Source organism: Procambarus clarkii, chromosome 20 (assembly GCF_040958095.1).
Source record: "Procambarus clarkii isolate CNS0578487 chromosome 20, FALCON_Pclarkii_2.0, whole genome shotgun sequence".
NCBI classification, from domain to species: domain Eukaryota; kingdom Metazoa; phylum Arthropoda; class Malacostraca; order Decapoda; family Cambaridae; genus Procambarus; species Procambarus clarkii.
The window spans coordinates 35,367,071-35,387,918 of record NC_091169.1 but is presented as its reverse complement, the minus strand read 5'-3'; the positions used below and the strand labels follow the sequence as shown (position 1 = coordinate 35,387,918).

General features: G+C 38.4%; 1 long non-coding RNA gene across 1 annotated transcript in view; it reads right to left on the bottom strand.

Annotated features, from left to right (window-relative positions):
* Nucleotides 1–20,848, bottom strand: part of LOC138366655 (uncharacterized) — a 253,291-nt gene that overhangs the window by 229,201 nt on the left and 3,242 nt on the right. The window contains exon 2 of the long non-coding RNA XR_011229207.1: nucleotides 12,003–12,029. This is a non-coding gene — a long non-coding RNA (uncharacterized lncRNA). The remainder of the gene's footprint in view (nucleotides 1–12,002; nucleotides 12,030–20,848) is intronic.

The following is a 20,848-nucleotide window of genomic DNA, read 5'->3' as shown; positions in this document are numbered from 1 at the left end:
AACACACTACATAACATTCGGTGACGTAGTGTGGGAGATCATGTCCCAGTTCCTTTTCACCAAAACAACGCTACTTTCACGTTCCATCCCAAGATAAAGAAGTACTCATAATATGAGGGGTAACTGCTGGTGCGTGAACGTCTGTGATATACCTGTGACTCTATGATTAATCTCCTCTTATAATTAATCATGATTCTCACCTTGTCTGGCGTAATACCAGAGCACGCTCGGTCGACGCCGCGACAAAAACAGGCTACACCGACCGTTGTTTCCGGGACATCTCCCCCTCACCTACACTCCCCCCATGGTACTCATTATCTTGCTCAACACTTGACGCTAGATGCTGTTACGAGATACTAGACGTAATCGCCGCTAAGAGATACTAGACGTAATTTGGAAATCAGTAGATGTGCCTGTGATATTACCAAGTCTTGTCAGTCGTTGTATCCGAAAGTGTAAAGCATGCTGACATAGCGCATAAATCACTAGTATTAAGAACAATAATCTGTTTAAACGATATCGTCAAATGTAAGGAAAACACAAGGCGTTCACCAGAACGCCAGTATAGTAATTACCAGAATTAGGGAGGTATACCACCACAAACGGCAGGTAACTGCAGGTAATTAATCTCACAACCTTGAGCACTAGACTTGTAAACTCTGCTAAAAAAATAAAGCCCGGACACAAATTTCGGCATTATAATAGTAAATGCTACATTATCAATTATTTTTGGCCAAAACTCCATGTGCGCGCGCGCGTGCGTGTGCTTTAATGTGCTTAGGCCTACCAATTGCTACTTGCGTCGAACACAAACACTAATAGGAAGGCCGAATGTTATAATTAACGAGTCGACTATGACATCGGTTACGCTAACCGTCAACTGAAACAAAAGTAATTATTATTATGACTGGACGAACGGAAGGAGGGAGACTGAGCGTCTTACCACAGGATTCTCCTGGCCGGATATGCTATACATCACAGGTGTTCAAATACAGGTGTTACAGAAATCAAACCTTCTCATATTTACAGGTGTTACAGAAACCAAACCTTCTCGTATTTACATACGTGTTTAAAGCCTTAAATATATGGGTGTTACGTGTTAGCAATAAATGTTAAAGTTGTTCTAGGTTTTAAAACAGATTTATTGTAACACATTTCGCTCCTAAGAACTAAACGATTCAGATGTTGAATATAGCTTTTCTCATAGATGTTTATAATTATGAATGATCTTAAAGCTATCTTAAGCTAAAGTTATCTTAAAGCTTTATCTGGAGCTACTTAGACCTCAGAGTATGCAGTGCAGCTTTCCTCGCCTAACTATAGAATAGACATAAATTATATAGGAAACACAACAAAGAAAATTAATACCCCAGCATTAGAAATCTGAGGAATGAAGATAGACTAAATTTAAATTTGCCAGATTTACACAAGAAACGAACGGTATATATAAATGAAGGAGTTGAATAGGAGTATCCAACAATAGGAGTTGAAATTATCAAATCAAGAGAACACTACTAATTTCATCAAATTCAGGCTTGAAAAATACGAAGACATTGCTGGACATTTGAAGAAAATGCTGGACATTTGTCCAGTAACAGAGATGATGACGAGTGGAACTTGTCCTCTCAACTAATATGTCTCACTTTGTACGATATGGTTCTCGACGTACAAATTACAATGTACTATGAAAAGTAGTGGATCAAACAAAAAAATCCTTGTTTTCTATGCATCGGTTGGTTAGGTTTGGTGTGTGGCTAGGCTTCTGAGTTTCTCGTTAGGTTAGTATTTTGTACGTTGTGGCAAATTAAATGGACGGGCTGTAAAACAGCACAGGCTTAGTGCACTGCTCCATTTATGCGTTAAATGTTTTTTTAAACTGTTTTAGGACTTGCAGATAAACCAGTTGGGGAAAGTTTCTAAATTAGGCTTCCTGTCAAAATAGAAAAATTCCCACCTGGAACCAATTATCAGAGCTGCGGACTGATAGGAACGTATGTGAAGAGAACACATGTAACAAAATACTGATTATCATAATACACTGAATGGTAAAGCCTAGCCGCTGCATTGCGTATTTATGCGGGTGATTTAAGGCTGTGTTTTTGGTTCACCAGAAATGTAACACTTATCTGTGCATCACAAATTAAAATGACACTTTATGCCAGTGACATTATGACGACTAATAGGGTCCAATGTTAGTTATAAGTCAAGTTGTCGATGGACATCCTATCGTGCAGGAATTTAACATCTCTGGCAATCTGTTCAGACCTTTATTTATGATGAGTGTACATATTTTATCATATTTATATGTTTCAAACATTGATTTAATTTCGAGAGGATAGACTAATTGTTCCAAGTGTAATCTTTAAATATTAATTCATTTGTATAGAAAATGCATCAGGTAATTTATTGGCAATTCCACACCGAATTATTTTATTAGCCAGACTTAAAAATAACCATATTAAAATGAATAATTAATGAAAAATAATATATTTAATTAATTAATGCAATGTGTAGTGCCATTAAACATTATGCCTGTAATCAATATAATTTATGTAATATGCAATTACCGTTGCCTGTAATACCTGTAACGTGTAATACTAGTAACTGTTAACCTTTATATAACGTATTAAGCTATAGACATTGGCATTATAAGCTATATGATCCGCAAATTCCAGGTGTTGGAAGTCAGTCATTATATGTTGCATATATTGCATAATATTTCTGTAATCTGCATAAAGCAGATTAGGCGCACTATATTTTACAGGCATTAAATTATGTAATATACATTACAAGTATTATTATAAACTTTGTTATTAGATTTTCGTTAATAAATAATGTATTTTTATTTGAATATTTAATATCAGTAAGGTCTTAGTTGCTATTAATTATACCAATATTTGCTAGACTAACCTAACCCGTTGTTGTTCTTTGTTGTTCTGTCTTAAGATTATGGATAATGGTTGTTGAGGTTTCTTGTTAAGACGCATCTGCACTTCCAATGTGCCTTCGTGCCGTCTCTAACTGAACATAGTGTCGTCAGCCAATGTCAGCAGATCCACGGGTTGGAGCAGAGAACAATGGTCACCACCACTTGGATCTGTTGTTTAAATGCTTGGCCGAGCTGCTCGCCTCTCTTTTCCAGGACTTAATAGATAACAGTGCAAACATGATAAAAGCAATTTCCTAATAATGAAGTCTTTAGCACTATTGTGTACACCAACTGTGGAATATAATAACAGTTAACTCTGAAATCAGGTCCCATTAAAGAACTGTAATAAATGCAAATTTGGATGATACAAGATTTCAGTACATATGAGCCAATAAGCTATCTGGAGAATTTTAATTCAAAATATACAAATATTTATCAAGTAAAATTGATGCAATTATTGTCTATAAACAAAACTGACATTACAGACAGTCATCATATACATACATATGATAACCAATCGTCTGGGATGTTAAATTCCTGCACGATAAGATGTCTGCCAACAACAATACTTAATAACTAACACTGGATCTTATGGTCGCCAAAATATCACTAACGTATGATAAACTGTCACTGCAATATCATGTTGGAAGGATAAATACTAAATTTATAGTGAAACAATCTGGTGGCAAATCAGTCCGGCACGAACATACAATACAGGCTACGCTGTTGCCGTGTCAGGCAATGCATTTTGATCAATATTCACCAGTTGTTATTAGGCCTTAATATCTGCCCACGAAACACATTAACTTGTTATTGACTCATAAGAGCGTAAGAATCAATGTAACTGCAGAAGGCCTAAATAGAAGCTCACATCGGGAGATGTGAGCTCTCCCGGTGACCATCTCCAGCTTTTACTGAAGCGACCATATGAGTCATAAATACTCATACTCCGCCCAAGTAAAACAGAAACGAGCAACACTTAGTGGGCCAGCCAGAGGCTTAGGGCCCGCGCAGGAATATCCCTGCAAAAAAAAAAATCTCCAGCTTGGCTCCATCAAGGGTGTGACGTTACCCGGTGGAGCGTCTACTTGCGTTCAGGTCGCGTGTTCCGTCTGCCTCGTTAGTCGACTCTAACGCCTTTTCTTTAGGAAAATGCACCCGCTTAATCTCCTTCCAGCTGTGCGGTGGGGCCTAATGAACAATGAGAAAGCACTTGTGATGAAGCAGCACCTGTAGAGGAAGAGTAATAAGGTAGCAGGTGGGTGTCAGCCACCTGTCCCTTCCATCGCACCACCGCGTGCAGACACTACGGTCCAGGGAAATATGCATCCGGCTACAATCTGGAGGAGGTAGGGAAGGGGAGGAAGACAGGGCAAGGGTCACACACATATCCTGCGTTCTGCCGTGGCGCCACGGACGCCACAAGTCGCCTCAGGCAAGGATGGGGAGTCCTAGCTATCTCTCACAAGCTCCATCCTGCAATCATGGGACGGCTACTGACCTTGCACACCCCACCTGACCACCAAAGCTCTCATAGTGAAAATAGCTAATGCACAAACTGTGCAGAAAATGTTTATATAAAAAAACTAATTTTCTTACTTCCAGTAAGAAGGAAGGGTTCTTAAAGGCTCGATTATGGCTGCATCCGGGTCTCTCTCTCTCTCTCTCTCTCTCTCCCCTCTCATCCCCTATCCACCGCTCCATATTTCTTCCCTCCCCGCTCCTCCCTCTCAACCCCTATCTACCCTTTCCCTAAACATCCCGCTCTCCCCCAACATTTCCCTCTCTATCCTCTCCCCCTTCCCCTCTAGCCTCTCCACCTTTCTTCTTACGTCTTACCCTGCCTTCCAACTTTAATACTGTATTATGAAGCAAGGAAAGTGCTAAATAACTCTACAGAAAGCACAACCATATTTCACTTGACCAGGAAAATCGCAGTGGGGGTCGCTATACATGTCGATATTTCCTATTCTGAGGCACAAGGGCCAACCCCGACATGATACGTCCATCCCAACACTCCCCTCCCCCCAATGCATCATCTTCAAAAGGTGGGTAAGGCTAGCCCTAAGCATCTGGCCTCCAACCTCGGATAGGCAATCTCTTTCGTAAAAATATATTATTTTTCTGATAAATGCTAAGCAATTTGTTGTTTTGGAGATAAGCATTAAACTTAATTAAAAAAATAAGTATCCTATTTCCAATAAACCTGTATTTTCAAAGCTCCTAGTTTATTTCTCAAAACATTACTACATCTAAATAAATTATTGAGTGAAATATTGTGTCCAATTGTACTAAATATAACAATTTAATTGTATTAAATATAACAATTTAATTGTACTAAATATAACAATTTAATTGTATTAAATATAACAATTTAATTGTACTAAATATAACAATTTAATTGTACTAAATATAACAATTTAATTGTACTAAATATAACAATTTAATTGTACTAAATATGGCAATTCTACAATTTCATGATTGGTAGAATAGTCGAGATATATAAAATTGTAAACTAGTGACAGGTTGCATGCCTTCAAGTCATGTTATTTCCCAAGGTTGTGTTTATGGATCCTAGTTTGTCAGGTGTTGTGTGTTTATTTTGTATTCCTTCGAAATGTATTGAATACACGAAAGCGCAACCAAATTAAAAAGAAATTCTTTATCCGTGTGGTTGTTATATACACACACACACACACACACTCTCTCTCTCTTCAGGGGGGCCTGGTGGATAGTGCGCAGGACTTGTAATTCTGTGCGCGGGTTCGATTCGCGCACCAGGCAGAAACAAATGGGCTAAGTTTCTTTCACCCTGAATGCCCCTGATACCTAGCAGTAAATAGGTACCTGGGAGTTAGTCAGCTGTCACGGGCTGCTTCCTGGGGTGTGTGTGTGTGGTGTGGGAAAAAATAGTAGTTGGTAAATTGATTGATTGACAGTAGTAAACAGTAGTTAGTAAACAGTTGATTGACAGTTGAGAGGTGGGCTGAAAGAGCAAAGCTCAACCCCCAGCAAGCACAACTAGGTGAATACACACACACATATATATAGCACAAAACGATAAAAAATATATATATACATTATTATTATGTATATTACACGGACGGTGGAGCGATGGTCTCGCTTCATGCAGGTCGGCGTTCAATCCGGGACCGTCCAAGTGGTTGGGCACCATTTCTTTTCCTCCCGTCCCATCCCAATTATCCTGACCCCTTGTGAGTGCTATATAGTCGTAATGGCTTGGTGCTTTCCCTCCTGATAGTTTCCTTCCTTATATATATTACACGTGTGTGAATATATATATATATATATATATATATATATATATATATATATATATATATATATATATATATATATATATATATATATACACACAACATTAGTTTGCACATGTAATAGCCCCTTATCATACCGCACTATTTTTATGTTGTATCCTCTCTCAATCTCCAAACCCTTTTTTACCTATAAATGTTTCTTAGGTAAAATTATATATAAGTGTTGCGCGTTATACACCTGTTCCTGTTTCCCAAGTCTCTGCTCCTCTCGCCCTCATTTTCCTGCCCCTCCCTCAGTAATTCCCTTCCCAATTATACTATTCTGGTTGCTTCCTGTTTTTTATGTCTATACCGACTATCCTTCTTTTTGTTGCCATTATCTGGTCATCATCTTCCTCTGGATAACACTGAGTACCACAAGGACACACGACAAGCTGGCAACATTAAGGCAAAGAACCTGAGCCAGAGTAATGTACACAACGCTATTCCCACTACGACCTGCCGCCCAGGTCCCAGCTGCTGGTTCCAATTGCCGCTTGGAAGACCGGTGAAGCATTTAAATATATTATATTATAAATTCACTATTTGTACTATGTGTACAACGGCCTGTCGAAAATATCCACTCTAGTCCAGGAAAATACAGACGGGTTGGGAGGAATAGGGGACGGGTAGGAACTATCAGTATCATCAATCCTACCCCAGATTTACGAACGGGTTTGGCTAAGTATTTATTAGACAGGGAGCACCGTCTCATATGCTAATAATCACAATCTTTTCTTATAATCTGCTAAAATCCATCCAACATCATCGCCAATATAAACACCAGCACCACCACAATTAAAATAACCTTTTCTTCCACCCCCACCAAGAGTATCATCAGAGTCACTACTACCACCAAGCTTTCCTCCTCCCCATGTAACCTCTGACCCGGATTGCTGCTCCACTGACCAACATAATGGCGTTCCCCCCCATTCCTTCCTCCATCTCCCACCCCTCCATTTCTTCCCCCTCTTCCCGCTGCTGATGCTTACCAATGAGCGCAGAGATTACCTCAATACTGATGCCAGACGCCATAATTTCCTCCGGACAAAATAACGCCACTACTTCTACTGGAAACGACGGCTATTGGAGTTAAAGGAAAATGCTGCTTAAATGATACAGTGGCATAGGGCCCGAGCAGGAATATCCCTGCCAAAAAAAAAAGATACAGATACATGTTGTACCTTTATCTTCTATTTATATGAAAATATTCGAGTTCACAATCACCGTATGTTGTAACCTAATGGAGTGCATATTTTACTGGAGGAAACAAAAAGATATCTTAAATAAAAATATCTTAAATACTGGTACCGAGTTAAAATAAATTTGAAATTAAGTTCTTATTTCCAGCCTACTTAAAATTCATATATTTACGTTAATTTATGTACTACAACGTTATTACTTTGTTTAATCTACTAGGCATTTCCGATGAGCTAAGGTTAACATATAATTTATCATCTCCTAAGAGTATACCTCAACGCTCTCGTTTAGCTGATCTAATAAAGACGACCCGAATAGGGCTGTGAAGCAAAATATAATGCATGAATGATAAAATAAACATTACATAGGATAAACTCTGCAACAGGCAACACTTATTTATTCAGCCAACGTGATGATCAAGTTATAATTTGTTAATAAACCAGAAAACTATATGAAAAACACTAATAACAGCACTTTATACGTATATTTGAAGACAATCGTAAATAAGTCATCCCAATTCCTTGTTTTTTTATAAATTAAATAATCTCGAACGAAATCTTCTATTCACAAATTTAAAAAATAATCATGATACAGATTCATGATTATCTCCCAATCTCTAAAAAAAAACATACTAACCAAGAAATGTAAATATTCCCAAAACAAACACAATCATAAATTTCACACCGAAAATTTTTTGTGAAATCAAATTTCCGTTGATCGTGACATAGAAGACAGCGGGCGTCAATTAGCCACAGGTGTGAACACCATACCTTAAGATACACCTGACTCAACGTGCGTACCCACCATATCTCCTAAGAGATACACCCGGCATGGGGTGTGTTCACATCATACACGGAGCTACACCTGACACAGCATATGAGTACTCACCATATATGGCGCTACACCTGACCCGGCATATGTATACCCACCATACTTTACGCTACACCTGATCCGGCATTCATAATCATTACCCCTTCAAATGGCAAACAATTCCCAAGCAAAGGCGACCTTTAGACTCTGCCCTTGTCTCCAGCACCACCTTGAGACAGAAAAGTTGCATTATCGGAAAAAAACAAGCAATAGGAGAAGCGGTAGCAACAGAATCAGTGAGCATCTTCAGTTTCCGGGCGGAGGGACGGTCATCCCATGTGCGGGAGCGGATGCCAGCAATTGGTGGTGGTGGCGGCGTCGCCGCCGTCGTCGTCATCATGGCCACAATCACCAAAAATCACGCCACCACCCGTCTCCTCCACCCACCCGCAGGAAATAACTCTTGTGTCTTCCGTACATATTCACCTTTCAACCCTCGGAAGTCTCATTCATGCACTTCGTAGAGTTGAACGCCCCGTGTTGCAGCAGGGCCTCAGTTCCCGTTGGAAGATCCTACTGTTTGCCGAGTATTAATTACGCTTGATAAACATTTACAATGTTCCGCTCTAGCCCATATATAATATCCAGTCACACTTCATAAATCTTATTGATGTTCATTAGGAAGGCGAACAGCCCTGTCTGGGAATTAACTGCCTTGTATCCTGTACGCTCGTTGACTCCTCTTTATGGTGGTTACGACCAAGGCCATATTAGAGGAGAAAGTGTTAACCTAAAACACAGAGTTTCATAGTAGGCTTTGTGAGTTTTAAACAAGACCTAAGGTATCGGGTGGTGACCTAAGACCTAAGATATCGGGTGGTGACCTAAGACCTAAGATATCGGGTGGAGTTAGGTTACTCACTAACTACATTAGTCCTGGCTAAACAAAAAATAACCAAAATTATCTTGCTCATTGAACTAATAAAAAATAACATATAACCCACGCGTTAATAAATTACAAGCTAAGCTATTTTAAAAGGTAATAAAAACATATTCTGACAATAAATTGACAAATATATGATATAGAAACCCATTGCTTAAATTAATTAAAAGAATCATTGTCTATGCGTGTGTAAAAGTATTAAATTTGATATTTGTAACAAATAATTCGTCTCATATTTTTTTGGGCGATGAATGATCTAAGCGAGCCTACATAAAACCTTAGAATATTGCAGTCAAAGACCTAATCAAGCATGCTGTATAACCTGCGCTCGGTTACAGCATTGTTACATTTATATATATATATATATATATATATATATATATATGTCGTACCTAGTAGCCAGAACGCACTTCTCAGCCTACTATGCAAGACCCGATTTGCCTAATAAGCCAAGTTTTCCTGAATTAATATATTTTCTCTAATTTTTTTCTTATGAAATGATAAAGCTACCCATTTCATTATGTATGAGGTCAATTTTTTTTATTGGAGTTAAAATTAACGTAGATATATGACCGAACCTAACCAACCCTACCTAACCTAACCCAACCTATCTTTATAGGTTAGGTTAGGTTAGGTAGCCAAAAAAGTTAGGTTAGGTTAAGTTAGGTAGGTTAGGTAGTCGAAAAACAATTAATTCATGAAAACTTGGCTTATTAGGCAAATCGGGCCTTGCATAGTAGGCTGAGAAGTGCGTTCTGGCTACTAGGTACGACATATGTCTATATGTCTATATATATATATATATATATATATATATATATATATATATATATATATATATATATATATATATATATATATATATATATATTATATAATTCTCAGTAAACCAGTTTCCCATATCATTTAGTTTAAGCAATCAGTCACGCACAGTCTTGGGTTTGAACCCGTGTACATTTTCCAAGGAAAAATATAATAATAATAATAATAAAAAAACTCCAAATTGGAACTTGCCCGAAACGCTATGCGTATTAGTGGCTTTAGGTATTTTATGTACTAGCTCTATCTATAAATCCAACATTATGTTTGTAAAACAACTATGTATGTACTATTCTGAATAAAAAAATTAAATTAATTTAATATTATTTTTGTTGTTGCCCAACCTTACATGAAATACATGAATACGTGTTCGCACATACTTGAAAAATTATCAATTACATCTCTACTCTGCAACACACTGCAATTGAGCTTCCATGACCCCGTCCCCACTTTAACCTGATCGTTAATAACAAGTTTCACCACAATCAAACAAACTAGGATTACACTGAACGCATATACACATGAGCAGACACCCAGAGTGCGCGTCAGAGCTCGCCCTTATATTTTACTCCACTAACAAGAAGAAAAACCATCGACATATCAATATCCTGATATTGATATGTCATCGACATATCCTTCGGTGGTTATAATAGGAGCTGCCTCGTATGGGCCAATAGGCCTGCTGCAGTTCTCATTACTACTATCCCCTACACCTGACTTTCCTCCTCAGCTCTCTCTTGCCTATTTATTGCCTGTCCCTACCTCCTCATCACAATCGACTTGAGAATGGTCCAGGACGGACCGAAACGTCGTCGTCCCTTCAATTTCTAGTGTGTGGTCTGGTCAACATACTTCAGCCACGTTATTGTGACTCATCGCCTGCATATCGACATATCAGTTAACACAATTTTCAAGTGGGTACACCATTGAATCTGAGAAATATCACGTAAGTGTGACTCACATCAGTAATGATGTGAAGTGATGAAAAATATGCAAGGACAAAATTATATGATTAAAATTCTAAATTTGTTATTCATATAAACAAAGAATTGTGCGTCAATATACCTGTAGTTATCTAGGCGACAACGATAACAATAACACCAACGATCTGGATGACGACGATAACGTAATACAGAAACATAAACGATTTGGGTGACGATGATAGGAACATCAATGATCTAAGTGAGGATGATAACAACAACGATCTAGGTGATAACGATAACAAAAACATCAACGATCTGAGTGACGACGATAACAATAACAATCTGAGTGACGACGATAATGCTGCTTCCAGTTTCATCTGAAAGAGAGCTGCACATCTCAATTTACGCCATTCAGCGTCATGTTTTTCCCCCAAGACACGATTCATATATCATTTTCATATCCAGGTCCCCAATTCTGTCGGATGCACCTAAACAAACAGTTATGCTCAATCGTCCTACCCTCCCCTGGATTGCAGCCTAGGTTTTCTCGAATACGCATGGAGCGAGTAATAATTGTAACTACTAGGCTATCGATTATAAAAATCAATCTAACCCAGAGTTCACAAAATCCTATGAAGTGAATTGTGAGCGCAAAATGTTCAACCAATCACAAATTATCAAAATGTTTGAGGGTAGTGAATGCTGTTTAAGTGAAGCCTCTTGGCTTAGCATGAGTAGCCCACCACACTCCAGCTGTTGGATAATTTACGCTAGTTTTTTACTGGTCTTCTGCCCGGGTATGCCAATTTAAGTATTAAATCATTCTTCCGTGCCCAGGGACTTGCAACATCTTCGTCGCGGTTCGCGCTCAAGTACCCGACAGATGTTCTACCAACCCTATTTAAACCAAATTATATGCCTTCAAACTTGTTATAATTTGAACCATGATCAGTTACTTTTCATAATTTTACAGATAATATCATCTATGTAAATTGTTTACCATTAAGAAAATAATATATCGATTATACAGGGCAAATCAAGAACACATCCAAGAAACATACCTTTATGAGATGAAGCGCTGAAGTCAACTGTAAAGGAAATATACTAATGTCATTATTGTAGACCTTTAACCCTTCATACCTAAACAGCACAGATTAGGAAGCAGGGTGAATCGTTGGTCAAATCCTTAAGCACAAGTTCCATGTACAGTAAACAGAATGATTGCTGAGAAAAAACAGTTTCGAAATCAATTTATTAGACTTCTTTATACTAAATTTAAAAATAAAAGCTAATGTTCCTCAGATATTAAGCAGCACTTTAGTGGTTTGGAGTTTGATTAAAGCCAATCAACCACCGGAGGGTTATTAAATCCCATAAAATAGTCTATTGACGAACCAAATATAGCAAGTATATACTTTAGTCTTGAGCATAATTCAGGAGTGATGTACTGAGACGCGGAATACACCTATCTGTATAAATATATCCCCCTCTTTAGCACTTTACCAAACGTTAGGCTAACTATCTGAACCTACTTTAACATGCCAAGAAATAAGGGTGTCTAAATATCAGGTTGTTAGAGGTAAACAATGGGTGTTGATCGCCACGGGCAGAGTGGGACGCATTAGTGACCGCCCCTGGAGTTACGCCAATTACCTGGCTTCTTCTCACCACCATGATGCACCGATTAATACAATTATCTGCTCAAAGGTGACGGCTTACACCACGCTCTGGGTAATTAGCGGTGATATTACAGCCATATCTGAACGGACACTGCGAAATTGTAATTAAATCCAAGGAATATGCCGGCACGCGTCGCACATCTCCTGTGCCAGGTGAGTACGACGGGTTTATCATAGCCCGTGCTGCTTGGAAACTTTTTGTTAACAGTGGATGAATCTAAAACAAAAACAGCCAGCACGATGGTTAAGCTGTCCTCGTTTTTATACCGTAAACATCAACATAATCTCCTGATAAACTAATAAAAGTAATTGTAACATTTAACTACATATGAAGATTTGAACTAAGTAACTTCCGCCATCCAGTATTCTGAGACAGTTATGTGATCTGGATACTACTCGGGCTCAGAAGACATCTGCGTTGAGCATCATTATTAGGGGTCAGAGGTCAAGGCCGGCCATGACTGCCACGCCAGCATCCGCCTGAGGTCGTTTCCGGACACGATACAGAACCTTGCTAGGTATTTGAAGTATGGCTGGAATTCTTATGTGTGTGTGTGTGTGTGAGAGAGAGAGAGAGAGAGAGAGAGAGAGAGAGAGAGAGAGAGAGAGAGAGAGAGAGAGAGAGAGAGAGAGAGAGAGAGAGAGAGAAAGAGAGAGAGAAAGAGAGAGAGAGAGAGAGAGAGAGAGAGAGAGAGAGAGAGAGAGAGAGAGAGAGAGAGAGAGAGAGAGAGAGAGAGAGAGAGAGAGAGAGAGGGGGGGGGAGAGAGAGGGGGGGGGGGAGAGAGAGAGAGAGAGAGAGAGAGAGAGAGAGAGAGAGAGAGAGAGAGAGAGAGAGAGAGAGAGAGAGAGAGAGAGAGAGAGAGAGAGAGAGAGAGAGAGAGAGAGAGAGAGAGAGAGAGAGAGAGAGAGAGAGAGAGAGAGAGAGAGAGAGAGAGGGGGGGGGGGGACGTAATTACCTAAGTGTAATTACCTAAGTGTAGTTACAGGATGAGAGCTACGCTCGTGGTGTCCCGTCTTCCCAGCACTCTTTGTCATATAACGCTTTGAAACTACTGACGGTCTTGGCCTCCACCACCTTCTCACTTAACTTGTTCCAACCGTCTACCACTCTATTTGCGAAGGTGAATTTTCTTATATTTCTTCGGCATCTGTGTTTAGCTAGTTTAAATCTATGGCCTCTTGTTCTTGAAGTTCCAGGTCTCAGGAAGTCTTCCCTGTCGATTTTATCAATTCCTGTTACTATTTTGTACGTAGTGATCATATCACCTCTTTTTCTTCTGTCTTCTAGTTTTGGCATATTTAATGCTTCTAACCTCTCCTCGTAGCTCTTGCCCTTCAGTTCTGGGAGCCACTTAGTAGCATGTCTTTGCACCTTTTCCAGTTTGTTGATGTGCTTCTTAAGATATGGGCACCACACAACAGCTGCATATTCTAGCTTTGGCCTAACAAAAGTCATGAACAACTTCTTTAGTATATCGCCATCCATGTATTTAAATGCAATTCTGAAGTTAGAAAGCATTGCATAGGCTCCTTGCACAATATTCTTAATGTGGTCCTCAGGTGATAGTTTTCTATCTAGAACCACTCCTAGATCTCTTTCTTTATCAGAATTCTTTAAAGATTTCTCACATAATATATAGGTTGTGTGGGGTCTATGTTCTCCTATTCCACATTCCATAACATGACATTTATTAACATTAAATTCCATTTGCCAAGTGGTGCTCCATATACTTATTTTGTCCAGGTCTTCTTGAAGGGCATGACAATCATCTAAATTTCTTATCCTTCCTATTATCTTAGCATCATCAGCAAACATGTTCATATAATTCTGTATACCAACTGGTAGATCATTTATGTACACAATAAACATCACTGGTGCAAGAACTGAACCCTGTGGTACTCCACTTGTGACATTTCTCCATTCCGATACATTGCCTCTGATTACTGCCCTCATTTTTCTATCAGTCAGAAAATTTTTCATCCATGATAGAAGCTTACCTGTCACCCCTCCAATATTTTCCAGTTTCCAGAACAACCTCTTATGTGGAACTCTGTCGAAAGCCTTTTTTAGGTCCAGATAGATGCAGTCAACCCAGCCATCTCTTTCCTGTAATATCTCTGTGGCCCGATCATAGAAACTGAGTAAATTCGATACACAGGATCTTCCTGATCGAAAACCATACTGTCTGTCTGATATTATATCATTTCTCTCCAGGTGTTCTACCCATTTAGTTTTGATTAGCTTTTCCAATACTTTCACTATTACACTTGTCAATGATACAGGTCTATAATTGAGGGGGTCTTCCCTGCTGCCACTTTTGTAGATTGGAACTATGTTAGCCTGTTTCCACACGTCTGCTACGATTCCTGTACACAGGGATGCCTGAAAGATCAGGTGAAGTGGAATGCTGAGCTCAGATGCACATTCTCTCAGAACCCATGGTGAAACGCCATCTGGGCCAGCTGCTTTGTTCCTCCCGAGCTCCTTTAGCATATTTTCCACTTCATCTCTAGACACCTCTATCCGCTCTATGTTGTTCTCTGGAATTCTTATTGTGTCTGGTTCTCTGAAGATTTCATTTTGTACAAACACACTTTGGAACTTTTCATTTAATGTTTCACACATTTCCTTTTCATTTTCCGTGAATCTGTTTCCCATTTCCAACCTCTGGATATTATCCTTTACCTGCAATTTGTTGTTTATGAATTTGTAGAATAGGCCCGGTTCTGTTTTACATTTATCTGCTATCCCTTTTTCAAAATTTCTTTCTGCCTCTCTCCTTACTGCTGTATAATTGTTTCTCGCATCTTTGTATCGCTGGTATGTTTGGGGGTTTGGCCTCTTCCTATACTGATTCCATTTTTGTGTCTTTTGGTCTCTTGCCCTCTCACAATTTCTGTCGAACCAATCCTGTTTTCTGGTCCTGCATCTCTGTTTTGGTATAAATTTTTTTGTGCCTTTATCATATATTTCACAAAACTTGCCATACATCTCATTCACTTCCTTGCCTAGCATCAAGTCTGTCCAATTATACTCACTAAAAAAATTTCTAAGGTCACCATAATGTCCTCTCCTGAAGTCTGGTTTTTCAACTGCTTCAACCTCCTTATTTTCTTCCAGCTTATAACGCATTGCATACTTTATTCCCAAAAAGACATGGTCACTTTTACCCAAGGGAGGAAGGTACTGAATGTCAAATATCTCTTCCTCCTTCCTGGTAAATATCAAATCTAGCATGGAGGGAACGTCCCCTTCCCTCATCCTCGTAGCTTGTTTAACATGTTGATACAAGAATGTTTCCAGGATGAGGTCTACAAATTTACAGGTCCAAAAATCTTCTGTTTTAGCTTCATATGCTTCCCAGTCTATGGATTTCAAGTTGAAGTCACCGACTATCAACAGTCGTGATCTATCGTTATCCGCTCTCGCTATAATCTCTCTCATTATTGTTATAAGACCTTCACGTTTACTATCTAGCTCCTCCTTTGACCATGTGCTGCTTGGCGGTGGACTATATGCATTTATCATCATTAGTTTATCATCCTCATAGCAGATCTCTAGTGTTATTATGTCAACTTCTTGTGGATTGGCAGTCATTATTTCCTTCACCTTTAGGTGTTCTTTTACCAGCACAGCAACGCCACCGCCTTTCCTAATTTTTCTGTCCCGTCTCCAAATTGAGTAGCCCCTTGGGAATATGACCTCATTTAAAATTACATCTTCAAGTTTTGTCTCCGTGAGTGCAACAATGTCTGGTGTCTGCAGCTGTATTACATCACTTAACTCCAGTATCTTCGATCTCACTCCATCTATGTTGGTGTATGCAATCTTCAGGAACTTGTTCCCCCTCTCCTTATTCTTCACTCCCCCTCTCTCTATTGATTTTGTTGGTTTGCCTTTATGTACCACTTTACTGGTTTGCCTACCCCTATCACTTTGTAGAAAAAAGAATTTATTTCTTCTTCATTCCTGCTCTCATTTAAATGTTTTGCCTCGGCGAGGTTCAGTTTCAGCTTCTCTCTATCTTCTTTTGAAAGATCTCGTCTTAACGACCACCCTTTCCCATCCTCATCCCTTTGCAATTTTCTAGCATTCCTTAGTACTTAGTACGTGTGTGTGTGTGTGTGCATGTAAAGCTAGGGAGTTGCTCAGACATAATGTATGAAAGGTAAAGGAACATGTTAAACAAAGTATTATATAACTCCCAAATCAGGGATTCACTGCCCGAAGAAAGTTATATATTTATGATTATTAATCATATATGCAGATTAAATTATTTGAATTTTCCAGCTACAGTTTGAACTAAGCTATAAATTATTGTAGAGCCCGTCCCTAAAACATTTGATAATCGGTCTATATACCATTCAGAATGAGATCAATATATCATTCAGGAATGAGGGTTCTATCATTCAGGAATGAGGGCTATATCACGTAGGAATGAGCGCTATATCATTCAGGATTGAGGACTATATCACTCAGGAATGAGGGCTATATCACTCAGGAATGAGGGCTATATCACTCAGGAATGAGGGCTGTATCACTCAGGAATGAGGGCTATATCACTCAGGAATGAGGGCTATATCACTCAGGAATGAGGGCTATATCACTCAGGAATGAGGGCTATATCACTCAGGAATGAGGGCTATATCACTCAGGAATGAGGGCTATATCACTCAGGAATGAGGGCTATATCACTTAGGAATGAGGGCTATATCATTCAGGAATGAGGGCTATGTCACTCAGGAATGAGGGCTATATCATTCAGAAATGAAGGCTATGTCACTCAGGAATGAGGGCTATATCATTCATGAATGAGGGCTATATCATTCATGAATGAGGGCTATATTATTCATGAATGAGGGCTATATCATTCATGAATGAGGGCTATATCATTCATGAATGAGGGCTATATCATTCATGAATGAGAACTATATCATTCACGAATGAGGGCAATATCATTCATGACTAAGGCTATATCATTCAAGAATAAGGCTATATCATTCAGGAATAAGGCTATATCATTCAGGAATAAGGCTATATCATTCAGGAATATGGTTATATAATTCAAGAATGAGGGCTATATATAATTCAGAAATGAAGGTTATATCATTCAGAAAAGAGGACTTATCATTCAGGGATGACGCATTAACATTGAAGAATTAGGCTATAACATTAATGAATGAGGTTACAGTTAAAAAAGGAGGGGTTATAACATTTAGGAATGAGGCTGTAACATTCAAGAATAAGGCTATAGCATTCAAGAATGAGGCTATAACATTCAAGAATGAGGCTATAACATTCAAGAATGAGGCTATACTATTCAAGAATGAGGCCATAACATTCAAGAATGAGGCTATAACATTCAAGAATAAGGCTATAGCATTCAAGAATGAGGCTATAACATTCAAGAATGAGGCTATAACATTCAAGAATGAGGCTATACTATTCAAGAATGAGGCCATAACATTCAAGAATGAGGCTATACTATTCAAGAATGAGGCCATAACATTCAAGAATGAGGCTATAACATTCAAGAATGAGGCTATAACATTCAAGAATGAGGCTATAACATTCAAGAATGAGGCTATACTATTCAAGAATGAGGCCATAACATTCAAGAATGAGGCTATCCCATTCAAGAATGAGGCCATAACATTCAAGAATTTTACAACATTCATAAGGGCTATAACATTCAGGAATAAAGAGTAGAAATACTGCGCATATAAAATTATTTGACAACCTGCAATGGACATGTCAACAATATGCAAAACGCAACCCATCCTCCTGTTTAGATAGTAGTTTTTGTAACTATGTGTACCATAGTACAAAGATTGACGTACTAAGGGATTAGATAGTAGAATTTGGTACTATTCACTTTATAGTCCGAAAAAATGAAGCTAAAAAACAAACTTAAATATTCCTAGGCCTAGTATAGCACAAATGTGTACTATATTAGGCCTCAGATATCATGTATTAGGCCTAGGAAGGTTAGGTCAGTTTGTCTTTGCAACATAAATATAAAATCTTTTCCCGGTTTGTCCAAATTAAATAGTACCGATTTCTACTTTCTAATTGCGTTGTACGTCGGTTTATGTACTATGGTCTTCATCGTTACTATAAGTACTACCAAAACAAGAGGATGGGCTGGCAAACACTTGAATTAGTATGGTGTAATACAGCAGCGCCAACTCTATTGGGGTGACAATTTTTCATAACGCGAGGTTTAAAAATGAGATAGTAGATCAGGAGACCGTATTATAATAAGCCGAAATGGCAGACGTTCCATGGGCAGTGTGATAAAATACGTTAATATTTTCATGAGTGCATGATAACCGGAAGTTGGAAATCAGAAACCTATAACTATCAGGCTTTGGGACTGTAGCTTCAAGCAATAAATGCCATGTAACGCAAAGCATCTATATATATATATATATATATATATATATATATATATATATATATATATATATATATATATATATATATATATATATATATATATATATATATATATCGTACCTAGTAGCTAGAACGCACTTCTCACCCTACTATGCAAGGCCCGATTTGCCTAATAAGCCAAGTTTTCATGAATTAATTGTTTTTCCACTACCTAACCTAACTTTTTGGGCTACCTAACCAAACCTAACCTATAAAGATAGGTTAGGTTAGGTTCGGTCATATATCTACGTTAATTTTAACTCCAATTAAAAAAAATTGACCTCCTACATAATGAAATGGGTCGCTTTATCATTTCATAAGAAAAAATTAGAGAAAATATATTAATTCAGGAAAACTTGGCTTATTAGGCAAATTTGGCCTTGCATAGTAGGCTGAGAAGTGCGTTCTGGCTACTAGGTACGACATATATATATATATATATATATATATATATATATATATATATATATATATATATATATATATATATATATATATATATATATATATATATATATATATATATATATATATATAGTGTATTACTTCTGTACTTGAGCGCGAAGAAAACATTTTGTACTTTATTAGCCATAAAGGTTTATAGGTAGTGATAATTTAAAATTTGGGAAGGCAGCTTTTTCAAATACTAACATCCTTAACGCCACCATATTGTATGGGGCTCTTCTGGCATTCAAGAACTTGGTACTGTCCGCAATCCAGCCTGCAAATACATGTCAACCTCATGCTGATCCGTATCTGTCCCTAACTGCTAACAGTTGTGTGTGCACTACATGTCCATTCCAAAAGTCTATATTCCTTCCCTAATGACCTATATTTGATACACAATCACCAAGGGACAATGCCATCCATCAAGCAAAATACCGTCTGCCACAATCAATTCACCTTCCATCATTATCGTGAAATTCATCCTTCAACAGGCTGCGTCCACGTGCTTGCAGACCTTTACTGTGAGAGGGAACCCGTGGCAACGCGCGTGCGGTGTCACGGTTGGGCAGGCAGCACGTGCTTACCAAGCCACCGTGACCACCACATTCTAGCCCTTACACACACACACACCCACTATCACCACCACAGCCCTATCTTTACATGACTGCACCTATCACTCTATTAGTTGAGGCTCTACTCTTTATCATTAAAGCCTAACTCTTAGATGCTTCCAGCGGAGTCTGCTATTAATACTTGCAACCATCAATATTGAACAATCAACACTTTTCATTTGTTTGAAATTACGATTATCATATAGCTATAAAATTACTTGAAGTGTATCATGGTTCAGTGGGTAAAGGATCGCAGCTGGGGATACCCAAACTGTAGGTTCGATTCCCCAGGGTGCTCAAATGATTTCCTCATAAATCGTTCACCGTTACTTACTTTAAATATCAATGCCTCTAAGGATCTTAAACATTGCGATCACGTTGCCGTGTAGGTGTGTGTGTGCGCGTATGTGCGTTTGTGGAGTGCATGTGTGTTATGCGTGTCCAGTGTGTTCTGTAGAGTATGTTGCGTTTTGTATGTTTGTTACTTGTACCTAAAAGTTTAATACATTGACTACAATAAGGGACAGTAAATGTTCAATAACGGGGGGTCTGTTTCATACAGCGTTTCTACATGAAGCGTTTTAATAAATGTAGAAAATAGTATTTACATACTATTGTATATATTCACTGCCATTTTACAAACACAAAGGCTTCGAATAACATGATAAGTAAAATGAAGTATGGAAACAATCTGTTAATGTGTTTAGCCAGCTACACAAGCCAGACATATC